This window comes from Rhinolophus sinicus, chromosome X (assembly GCF_036562045.2).
Source record: "Rhinolophus sinicus isolate RSC01 chromosome X, ASM3656204v1, whole genome shotgun sequence".
Classification (NCBI taxonomy): Eukaryota; Metazoa; Chordata; class Mammalia; order Chiroptera; family Rhinolophidae; genus Rhinolophus; species Rhinolophus sinicus.
In genome coordinates this window covers 77,930,682-77,942,719 of record NC_133768.1, presented here as the reverse complement: position 1 = coordinate 77,942,719, position 12,038 = coordinate 77,930,682, and the positions used below count along the sequence as shown (strand labels likewise).

Sequence of the window (12,038 nt, the reverse complement as noted above, 5' to 3'; positions counted from 1 at the left end):
GGTGTGACTACTCACCCAGGACATACCCAGGTAGGAATTTATGATCTGATCACCCTGTGAGTTTACTTTCCATAGAACTCTCTTTCACCCACATCTTGTTATAATCACAATTAATATTCTTCATTTCAGCATTGCTTTTAGAAGCCTCATTTTCTATGAGAATTTTCAGCATCTTTTTTTTTTCTTAGAGTATAGTAGGATATAAGCTTTTTTACATTCAGCTTTTTTGAAAAACAGTTTTTAATGATGCAGTCATGTGTTGCAATGGGTAAAATATTCTTTACAAATAGACATTGAGAAGAAAAATTAGTACCATTTATAACCCGTGTCAATTGCTTGTTTTGGCCTAGTGCTTAGAATGAGAATGCAAGACTAGAAATCTGTTAGGAAACCTGGGTTCTAGTCCTCAGTCTGCAACTAAGCAGCTCTGTAATTTTGGGCAAGTTACAACCTTATACAGGGACCACAGTTTTCTTACTCTGTCACATCAGTATGTGTACCTCATTAGGATGTTGTAAAGTTGTTACCAGGTTAAGGTCTGGCTGCTTGTTGCCTCATGAGTCAAAACTTGAGAGATAAGGTTGGTGGAAAGAAAAGTAGATTTTTTCAAACTGCCAGCATTTGGGTAGGATGGCAGACTCCTGTCCAGAGGCCATCCCCCTGTTCCCTGCATGGCCATAAGATTTTATATACATGTGAGAAGAGGCAGAATAATAGGAAAAGAGGAAATAGTCCAGTAATTCCGGGGGGATTTGAGAAAGAAAAGAAGGCACTTTACAGAGTCTGGTTGGTTTCAGGGGATAAGGGTGGATCTTATGCAGATGTTGAAAAGACTTCTTCCAAGTCAAAGGTGAGTAAACTGGGTCATTAAAGCTGGTATATATAGTAAATAGAGTCATTGACTCTGGTATGCATACACTCTTGAGTAAGCAGAGTCATTAAGGAAGGAAGCAAAGAAAAGAAAAAAAAGTTTTAAAAGGTTTTAAGCTAAATTACATTGTTGAATCAAACTAAACTTAGGGCACCCTTACAAAGACAACCCAAAATGTTTCAAGTTTAATTGATTACCTCTACCATCTCTTCTCCCAAATCTCCTTATGGTCTTTTATGCTCATGATTGTCTTGTAAAAAGTTCTTCTTTATTCCATTGTCATTTTCCCAGGTCAAATCCTATTCATCTCAGTCTTCTGGACAATTGCAATAGATTGGTCAGCCTGTCCCCATTTTTTCCCTCCTCAAAACCGTCCTCTACTTTACAAGAGTTATATTCTATAAACACAATCTGACTGCCATTTTCTGGCTTAAAACGTGAGATGGCTCCCATTGCGAAGTGATAAAATTTAATTTTTAAGTCTGGTGTACAAGGTTCATCAGCTACGGCTTCATTCTACCTTATCAACGAGCCCACCACACTCCATGTGAAATTACTTGTGTCATTCAAATCTTCAATAATCTCACTATGGAAGACGTGTATGCTGCACCATGCCAGATCCCCAAATCCACCTGATTTCAGCTCAACCTGGTAGAAGTTCTGTGTATCATTGCCAATGTCCTGAACCAAGCATAAGTCAAAGCATTTCTCTGCTCTTGCTTTCTTGGAAGCTACAGAAGGTTGCTAAACTATGTATAGGTGCAACATAAAAGTGTGGGGAGTTAATACCTGAGGGATAGAGGACAACTCTCAACCGAAGGAGAAAATAGTCAGTGGATAAATGCTCCAGGTTCTCTGTTCTGTGACACATCATGAAGCCTGTTGTATATGGTTGCTTACAGAGTTCCTAGCAGGATTGAGCTCCATTTGCTCACAGTGGTTGCAGCTGGTTTCTTTGGAGGTGATTCTTGGACTGCTTCCCAAATAAACTATGCATACCCAGTCCTTGTTTCAAAGTCTGCTTTCTAGGTAACCCAAATTAAGACACCTTCTTATATTTGTCTCCTTGATATTATGATCATTAAGAGAAGTATGCTAAAGTCTCCTACTATGATAATGATTTTGTAAATTTCTCCTTATATTTCTATTAGATTTTGCTTACATATTTCAAAGCCCTCTTGTTAGATGCCCAAAGGTTCATGAATATTTTATCTTCTTGGTGGATAAAACCACCATGATGTCTTTGTCCCATTAAATTTATTCATCTTGAATTCTATTTTATATGACATTAACATTGATACATACAAGGTCAGACAATTAAGTTCAAAAACTCATCCTAGAATAAGTGCTACATACCTCATTGCTCAATATTACTATGGTCATCTTCGAAGTACTCCCCTTGGGAAGCTATGCACTGATGCCAGTGCCTTGTCCACCCTTCAAAGCAATTTTGGAACTCTTTTTCTGGAAAGGCCATCAGAGCTGTTGTAGTACCCTTGATGTCCTGAATGTAATCAAAATGTCTTCTTTTCAATATTTCCTTTACCGTTGTGTAAAGAAAGAAGTCATTCGGGGCCAGATCAGGTGAGCAGGGAGGGTGTTCCAATACAGTTATTTGTTTACTGGCTAAAAACTCCCTCAAAGACAGTGCCCTGTGAGTTGGTGCATTGTGATGCAGGAGCCATGAAGTGTTGGTGAAAAGTTCAGGTCATCTAACTTTTTCATGCAGCCTTTTCAGCACTTCCAAATAGTAAACTTGGTTAACTGTTTGTCCAGTTGGTACAAATTCATAATTAATAATCCCTCTGATGTCAAAAAAGGTTAGCAACGTTGTTACATCAAATTCGCAAACTAATTTTCAGACCTTGTATATCTTTTGTCTCCCCTTTTTTTCTTATGTGAAAGGTAGCATACTATTTCGCACTTTGCTTTTTCCACTTAACAATATATTCTGGAAATCACTCCATGTCAGTTCATAAAAGTCTTCCTCATTCCTTTTTGGCATCTGCACAGTATTCCGTTGTGTCATGTACCATACTGTCTTTATTCAAGCACTCTCCTGTATGAGAATTTAGGTAGTTTCTAACATTTTGAAATTACAATGTTGTAGTGAATAACCTTGTGCATATATATATTTTATATTGTTGTAGGCCTATTTTCAGGGTAAATTCTTAGGGATAAGATAGCTTTGTTAAAAGACAAATGCATATGTAGTTTTGTTAGATATTTCCAAATATCCCTCCAAAAGGATTTTAGTGTTTGCCATTCCCACAACCAGTGTATGAGAGTAACTGTTACTCCACAGCCTTGCTAAGAGTATGTGTTGGTATTTTCACTGTGTTGGTAATTTCAAGGGTACTGCGACAACAGCTCTGATGGCCATTCCAGAAAAAGAGTTCCAAAATTGCTTTGAAGGGTGGACTAGGTGCTGGCATCAGTGCATAGCTTCCCAAGGGAAGTACTTTGAAAGTGACCATAGTGATACTCAGCAATGAGGTAGGTAGTACTTTTTCCAGGATGAGTTCTCAAACTTAATTGTCCGACCTCATACATTGATCAGCTCATTTGTGCACAAAGAAGCATGAAAAATTAAACTAGAAAGTAATGAAATTGGTTACCCACAGTAATTGGTTGAGAACCAAGTGGAATGGAGGTGTTATGGAGAAAGACTAGAATAAATATGCAAGAGTGATACTTCTCTGAATAATATTTTTGTCTAGTTCTGACTTTTAGAACCATGTTGATATTTCATATACGAGTACTTAAAAATAAATAAAATCATCGAGGTTGGGTAAGGCAAGAAAAATGGAGTACAGACAGAAACAAATTAACCTGACTTTATTTCAAGTGAATAATATAACCACACCAAAGTGTGTGATTGTAGAAGAGGGGGAGGCCAAGACTTAACATGAGTAACTGAAATATAGTATTTTGATTACCATGTTTCCCTGAAAATAAGACCTAGCCGGACAATCAGCTCTAATGCGTCTTTTGGAGCAAAAATTAATATACGACCTGGTATTATTATATTATATTATGTATTGTATTGTATTGTATTGTATTGTATTGTATTGTATTGTATTGTATTATTGTATTGTATTGTAAAATAAGACCGGTCTTATGTTAATTTTTGCTCCAAAAGATGCATTAGAGCTGATTATCCGGCTAGGTCTTATTTTCAGGGAAACACAGTATATACCTTATAAAGATGATAGGAAAGACTTGGACTCTCAGTGATATATGATTTAGCACCAGCAACCTCTACGCTTCATTTCCTGCCTGTGTTATCACCTCCAGCAAAATTCTGATAAGGCTGCCCCCTTCCACATCCGACAAGGTCATGTATCCTTTGGCTGCCTCTTTAAAATCTTGCATTGGATGAGAACATCTTTTAAATCTTGTGCCAGTGGGACTTTCTCTTTATAAAATGCCTGTGTACTGCTATTCATTCTTTCTCAATTCTAGACTTTCTCCCAGAGAGTCACCATCCCTGCCCCTTGCCTGTGGATTTCCTCACCTTTTTGAGTAATATTGTTTTGTTTTTTTCATACGAAACAATGACTTGAGTTTCAAGATCTAAACCTAACATTGAGAGGGAGCTTCCCCATAATGCCTTGAGGTTGCTATAACACAAATTAAGGACAAAGGTAGAATTGGAAACAAATATTGTATTCTTGTTGGTAGGTTTGATTTTCACAGTGGTAAGGGTTAACAATTCTGCAACTAATTTATATGTAGTCTGGGACTGAGCCGTAAATATATTGTCAGTAATGAGAGCCAGGTTTCTCACTGTTGGAGAGGGCAAATCCTATGATGTTGAATTGGAATTAGAGGTATCAGTGTGAATTCATGGTGTTTGAAGACAGATTGATAGATAGGTATATAAATACAGATGTGTTTATGTATGTGTGTGTGTAGACATGCATATATATCCTAGTTTTGTCTACTGAGAGATCATAGAAGTAAATATGTTCTAGTACCAATGAGCACACCCAGTGCCCAGATATTGGTTTCTAAATACCATTCTCTAATAAAGGAACAAGGGCTCCTTGGAGAAATGACTGATTCCAGTGTGAGGGCACAGAAAGTGCGAGATAATTCTGAAACATCTTGTGGTGCCAGAAAAATAAAGAAATTCTCAAAAAAATCATGGGGAAGATAAGTTGTAGACAGGATACTTTTACATATTAATTGTACACAGTACATTTATCAAAATCAGGAAATTAACATGGATACATTATTATCTCATATGTGTACCTTATTTAAATTTCACTATTTGTCCCAATAAAGTGGTCCTTTGTAAGACTGTATAGAAGCATCCTGTCTGTAACTTACTCTGGAACATTTCAAAAATTAGAGACAGAAAATGGAAGTGGTTAAATGTTAACATTTGGGAAATCTGGATGAATGTTATACCAGAATTATTTAACTATTTTTGGAAGTTTTTGTAATGTTCAAGTTATTTCATAATCAGAATTTTTCAGTGCTTTATTCTGAGAGTCTTCTTTAAATAGAGTAATCTATCCTATTAATTACTGTGGTTTATTGTAGTTACTGGTACATTTATATTTAATACTGCTAACTTATTTTATGTTTTCTATTTGTTACTTTTCTTTTTTTTTCTTTCTATGCATCTATTTGGTATTCTTAACATACATTTGTATATTTGTTTTATAAATTAAAATCTAGATTTCATTAGAACCCATATTTTACCTTGTATTAGACAATAACCTTACCAACTTTAAAATTTCTTTTCTGTTGTCTCCCAAGTTATGATCTCCTGGAATTTCAGTTCCAAATAATTATAAAAAATGATTTTGATATTATACACCTGTAATTATTTAGACTTAACTACAAACTTTACTGGTTTTGTTGCTGTTATTTTTTCTTTTATCTCATATCTATTTTATGGAAGCTTTTTTGATTTCTTTATCCTTTTTTAAATCCTTGGAGTTCAGAAATTTCACCACAATACACTTATATGTGAGTCTTCTTTTGTTTTCCTTGTTTAGCACTTAATAGTCTCTTTCTCTCTGAAGAACAGTATTTTAATCATTTCTTGGAAATTATCTCTTATTATTGATTTATTAACTTCCCCCTCTCTCTTCCTACTGCACATTAGAATCAACTGAGGGCTTTTTAAAATTCTGGAGCTCCGGCCATACAATACACCAGTTAAATCAGAATCTCAGCTTGGGATCCATGCATCTGTAAATTTTTAAAGCTTCCCAAGTGATTCCAATATGTAGCCAAACATGAGAAGCACCACTCTAGACCAAATAACAGCAAACTTTTTCTGTAACGGACCAAATAGAAAATATTTCAGGCCTTATGGGCCATATTTTTTTGTTATATATTCTCTTTTGTTTGTGCTACAACCCTTTTAAAATGTAAAAACTATCCTTAGTTCACAGGCCACATCTGCTCTATACTGTCAGCTCCCTGAAAGCTACAACCACATCCAATTGTTTACTGCTACATTCCTAGAACCTACACAGAATAGATGCTCAGTAAATATGTGTTGATTGACTGGCTAAACTCTTAGGAACTCTTCCGTAACTCCCCTCACCACCTCAAGTAGAATTACATCATCAGTTTTCTGATAGAATCCTGTATATTTCCTCTTTATAATACTTATAACACAACAATATATTGTAGGTAAATATTCAGTGTCTTTCTCAGGGATACTGTTTTAATCATCCTCAAATCCTAGGGACCAAACAGAGCCCCTGACACATATTAGCTCTGTGATATATTGTTGCATTAAATGCTAAATTGAGTTTCCAGGTAAAATGAAAAGTGCTTTGAAAAGGATAAAAGTGCTAAATAAACATGACTTAATGATAGTGAGACAGCCAGCAACCATAAGTAGTTGTGAAGGTACCATTGTTTTAAGTACTTGGTTATATTTAACCTGTTGTTAAAAATTGTGCTGTTATCTTTTGTTAGGCAATGACTTCTTAGATATGACACCAAAAAAGCACAAGTGGCAAAAGAGAAAAAAAAACAAAAACGGATGAATTAGACTACAACAACATTAAAAATGTTTGTGCTACAAATGGTGTGATCAAGAAAGTGAAAAGAGAACCCACAGCATGGGAGAAATCAATTTCAAATCACCTGTATAATAAGGGACTTGTATCTAGAATATACAAATAGCTTTACAACTCAATAATAAAAACAAAAATAACTCAATTAAAAAGTGGACAATATATTTGAATAAACAGTTCTCCAAAGAAGACATACAAATGACCAATAATCTCAAGCAAAGATGCCCACCATCATTAGTCATCAGGTAAATACAAATCAAAACCATAATGAGAATGTAAATTGTTGCAGCCACTATGGAAAACAAAATACAGGTTCCTCAAAAATTAAAAATAGAACTACCATATGACCCAGCAATTCCACGTCTGGGTATTTATCCAAAGGAAATGAAAATATTAACTTGTAAAGATATATGCAACCCCACGTTCATTACAGCATTATTTACAGTAGCCAAGATATGGAAACAAAATAAATGTTCACTGATGGATGAATGGATAAAGCAAGTGGAATACTACTCAGCCATAAAAGGAGGGAAATCCTACCATTTGTGACAACATGGATGCACCTTGAGGATATTTTGCTAAGTAAAGTAAATCAGACTGAGATAGGCAAATACCATATGATCTCATTTACATGTGGAATCTAAAAACCAACAAACTGAACTCATAGATACAGAGAACAGATTGGTGGATGTAGGGGGTAGGGGTGGGCGAAATATGTGAAGGGTGTCAAAAGGTACAAACTTTCAGTTATAAAATAAATAAGTCATGGGGATGTAATATACAGCATAGTTAATATTACTGTGTTGCATATTTGAAAGTTGCTAAGAGAGTAGATCTTAAAAGTTCTCATCACAAAAAATTTTTGTAACTATCTGTGGTAATGGGTGGCAACTATACTTATAATGGTTATCATTTCACAATGTATACTAATATTGAATCATTATGTTGTGCACTTGAAACAAATATAATGTTATATGTCAATTATACCTCTATTTAAAAAAAAGTGTTGAGGATGTGGTGGGAATGTGTAATGGTGCAACCACTGTGGGAAATAGTATGGCAACTGCTCAAATAGTGAAACATAGTGTTACCATATAAACCAGCCATACCACTCTTTAGTATATACCCAAGAGAACTAAAAGCATATGTACACACACACACACACACACACACACACACACACACACACACAGACACACACAAACAAAAACAACAAAAACTGTACAAAAATGTACATGGTAGCTTTATTCATAATAGCCAAAAATTGGAAACAACCCAAATGCCCATAAAATGCTGAATGGATGAACAAAATGTAGTATATCCATACAATGGTATATTATATAGCCATTAAAAGAATGAAGTACTGATACATTCTAGGACATGGATGGAACTTGAAAGCATGTAGTGAAAGAAGCCAGACACAAGAGGTCATGTATATGACTCCATTATTATGAAATGTCCTGAATGGACAAATCCATAAGACAAGAAATTGATTAGTAGTTGCTTAGGGCTGGGAGGGGGATTTTGAAGGGAAATGGGAAATAACTGCTAATAATATGAGATTTCTTTTACAGGGGATGAAAACTTTCTGGAGTTGGTGGTGATAGTTGCACAATCCTGTGAATATACTAAAAAACACTTTAAAAGATAGACTTTGTGCTATGTGAATTACATCTCAAGAAAATTGCCTGAAAAATGCTGTTTATTGAAGCTTATGCTTCTTATATAACAATTTATTTTTCATTTATAGTTTTTAAAAACCATGTCCACGTTCAAACTAACCAAGTATTAATGTAAAATTTTTCTTTTTAAAAAAGAAATGCTGAAGTTAGTTCAGAGTTTTGCAAAACTGTTTCCATATGAAAATGATTCCATTATTGGTTAAAATTATTCCACTATTGGTTCTAGTTGTTAATCAATTAAATCAGAAAAATGGCCAAGTTTGTCATTCCTCCATTCTTCTTTCAGGGCACTTCTGTATGACACTGCACTGTGATGGTTGATATGCTTATCTCTCTCTCCTACTAGGCTGTGAGCTTCTTTAGGAGATGGATCAAGACTCATTTTTGTTTCATGTGGTCTAGTTCAGTGCCTGAATCATTGTAGCCAATACTTAAATGTTTGTTGAATGGTTGAATGAATAAATGATTAACTACAAGTTCTATCTCAAACAATCAGTGAAAAATTTATCAGTTCTCTTTTCCTTTCAGGAATAGGAATCACTGATACTTCCCGATTCACATGTGTAAGAGCTCTGCCAGCTCCTGCAGTGACCGCCAAGAATGCTACAAGTATCAGCTGCTGCTGGAGAAGCAAGTTTTGGGCTAAGGGCCCCACACCCCCAAAGGGTCAGAGCTGGGAGGCGCCAGCCCAGCCCAGGCAGGACTGACAATGTGGTTCTGACCTCTGTAGTCAAGGGATCAAGGTCAGGAAACAGTCTCCATTACAGATACCGGTAGTTACAACTTAAAGGTTGCCAATGCCAAAAAACATATCTCCTAGAGCTTAAGAAAAAAAAAAAGAGAGAAAGAGAGAAAGAGGGAGGGAGGGAGGGAGGGAGGGAGGGAGGGAGGGAGGGAGGGAGGGAGGGAGGGAGGAAGAAAGAAAAAAGTTATTCCAGTCATTCAAAAGTCATAGCAACATAACGGTAGGCAATTTTCTCAGAAAATAGTCAACTGGAGTACACACGAGACTGACTAAAAATGCCTTAAAATTACAAATAGGAAATATTAGTCCTCTAAATATTTGAAAGTATTAGATTGGTGCAAATGTAATTGCAGTTTAAAAGATTAAAAAATAATTGCAATTACGTTTGCATCAACCTAATAGAAGTTCCTTTTCTTTCCTCCTTTCTGAAAATGCATACCTCATCTAGTATAAAGTGTTAAGCTATTAAAGTTACTAAATTAACATTTTGGAAGCCGAGAGGGAGGGAGGGGGAGAGAGAGAGAGATCATGTATGACAAGAAATGCTGCATCCCACTGGGATTCTAATTTTAACCTATGATGATTTAATTTGGGGCTAGACTGCCTGTTTTTGTTTTGTTTTGTTTTTTAATATAAGATCAGAGACAAGCCATGGTCCATGTCCTAATGATTTTACAATATGCCAATTGGGGAGAATGCCTTCATTCAGTATTTAGTGAGTACCTACTACGTGTTAGGCTCTGTTCTAGAACCTGGGGATATCACAGGTGAACAGAAACAGCCCAAAAATCTCTGCATTACAGAGCTTTCATATCCGGCTGCATCTCATGGTTTGCCTCCCCAACCTACTCTTCATTAACATATTTCCATATCTTTAAGTTCCTTTTATGGAGACTTTTCACTTTCTTTCTGAGCTGTCTTGTTGCCTTGGTTATTCATGGCAATTACTGATTTATTATTTCGCTTCCTAGATATCTACAGGAGTGGCTTCTGCAACAGGTTGATAGGAAGAGGTCTTTCTTTTGTTTTCCAGTACTTGTTGGTACTTGTTCGTTTTATTTTCTCTCCGACTGCAACCTTTTTTTTTCTCTCTTACACGGTAGTGCTATGTTTTCTCTGCACTATTCCAGCTTCTCACACAATGGGGGGATTCCCTGGGAGACGGGCTTCTCCTCTGTTAATAGTTTGCCTGGGTCACAGGGCGCAGTGTCCGTGTGGGTATGCGGAGAGCTTTTGAAGTTCCAAAGCTCTTCCCGCTCCAGATTCAGAGCCCATATGTTTCAGCAGTTCTGTTTACTCCTGTAGGGTTCCTCCCAGATAGGTGGGGCCAGGGGCGGGGTGAGTTGTGAGAGATGGCCCAGAGCAATGGAGGCGACCACCACCACAGCCGGTCCTGTTTCCACAGCTGTCTCCCCTCTGCCAGAACTATTTGGGCTGCGAATCTGTGTCTGCGGTCCACAGTTCTCAGAATAGCAAATATTCTGTTCTTTTGATCTGACACTGCTACTGTTCCACTTCTAGTAACGGGCAGGTGGGGGCAGGGCGATCTCTGGGAGGGGAGGGAGGGGGCGGCTAGGCTCAGTGGCTATCTCTTCCGTTTTCTGCTCAGCAGTGAGGGCTTAAACCACCGTTTTCAGCCTTCTTCCCTCAGTGTTTTCTCTGAGGTCTCTGCCATGAGCATTGGGTTCAGCCGTGTTATATGCTATACCCTCAGCCCTGTGGGCCATAAGCGGAGCCCTAGCAGTCCGAGTTCTTCCCTCTCCCACAACTGCGGTAGTTCCAGGATGCAGCGAGCTCGGAGCACTGAGCTCGGTCTGCATCCTGCGCCCGCGTAGCTCCGTCTCTGCACTTCTCCCTTCCCTCCTCCCCCACTCGCGAGATTCGCCCACCTTTAGGTGAATTTAGTAGTGGGCCTCTTTGTCTTGCCTGTCTGCTGTGCAGGGAGTCCTTTGTGGAGTTATTGTTGTTCGATTAGTTGTAAATTCCAGGGGAGCTTTACAGAGGCTCACCTCACGCCACCATTTTGATCCCCGTAAGATGTATTTTCATTGTCATTTGTTTCTATGCATCTTTTGATCTCTCCTATTTCTACTTTTACCCAGTTGTTCTTTAAAGGTATGTTGTTTAATCTCCACATATTTGTGGTTTTTCCTGCTTTCTTTTTGTATTTGATATCCAACTTCAAGCCTTGCGATCAGAGAATATGCTTGGTATGATTTCAATCTTCTTAAATTTCCTGAGGCTAGTTTTATGTCCCAATATATGGTCTACACTTGAGAATGTTCTATGTACACTAGAAAAGAATGAATGATTTATAAATGTCAAGTATATCCATTTCATCTAATGTGTCATTTCGGGCTGATACTTCTGTATTTATTTTCCTTTGTATGATCTATCCATAGCTGTCAATTATGTGCTTAGGTCCTCTACTACAATTGTGTTTTGTCAATTTCTCCCTTTAGTTCTGTTAGTAGTTGCTTAGTATATTTTGATGCTCCCTGATTGGGGGCATAAATATTGATGACTGTTGTTTCTTCTTGTTGTATAGTCTCCTTTATCATTATGAAATATCAAATTTTGTCTCTTCTCACCTTTTTTTTATCCTGAAGTCTGTTTCATCTGATGTCAGTATGAATACACCTGATTTTCTCTGAATACCATTTACTTGGAGTGTCAGTTTCCACCCTTTT

General features: G+C 37.1%; 1 long non-coding RNA gene across 1 annotated transcript in view; it reads left to right on the top strand.

The window, feature by feature from the left end:
• LOC141569671 (uncharacterized) overlaps positions 1-12,038 on the top strand; it is a 129,981-nt gene that overhangs the window by 104,834 nt on the left and 13,109 nt on the right. The window contains exon 4 of the long non-coding RNA XR_012493406.1: positions 9,132-9,346. This is a non-coding gene — a long non-coding RNA (uncharacterized LOC141569671). The remainder of the gene's footprint in view (positions 1-9,131; positions 9,347-12,038) is intronic.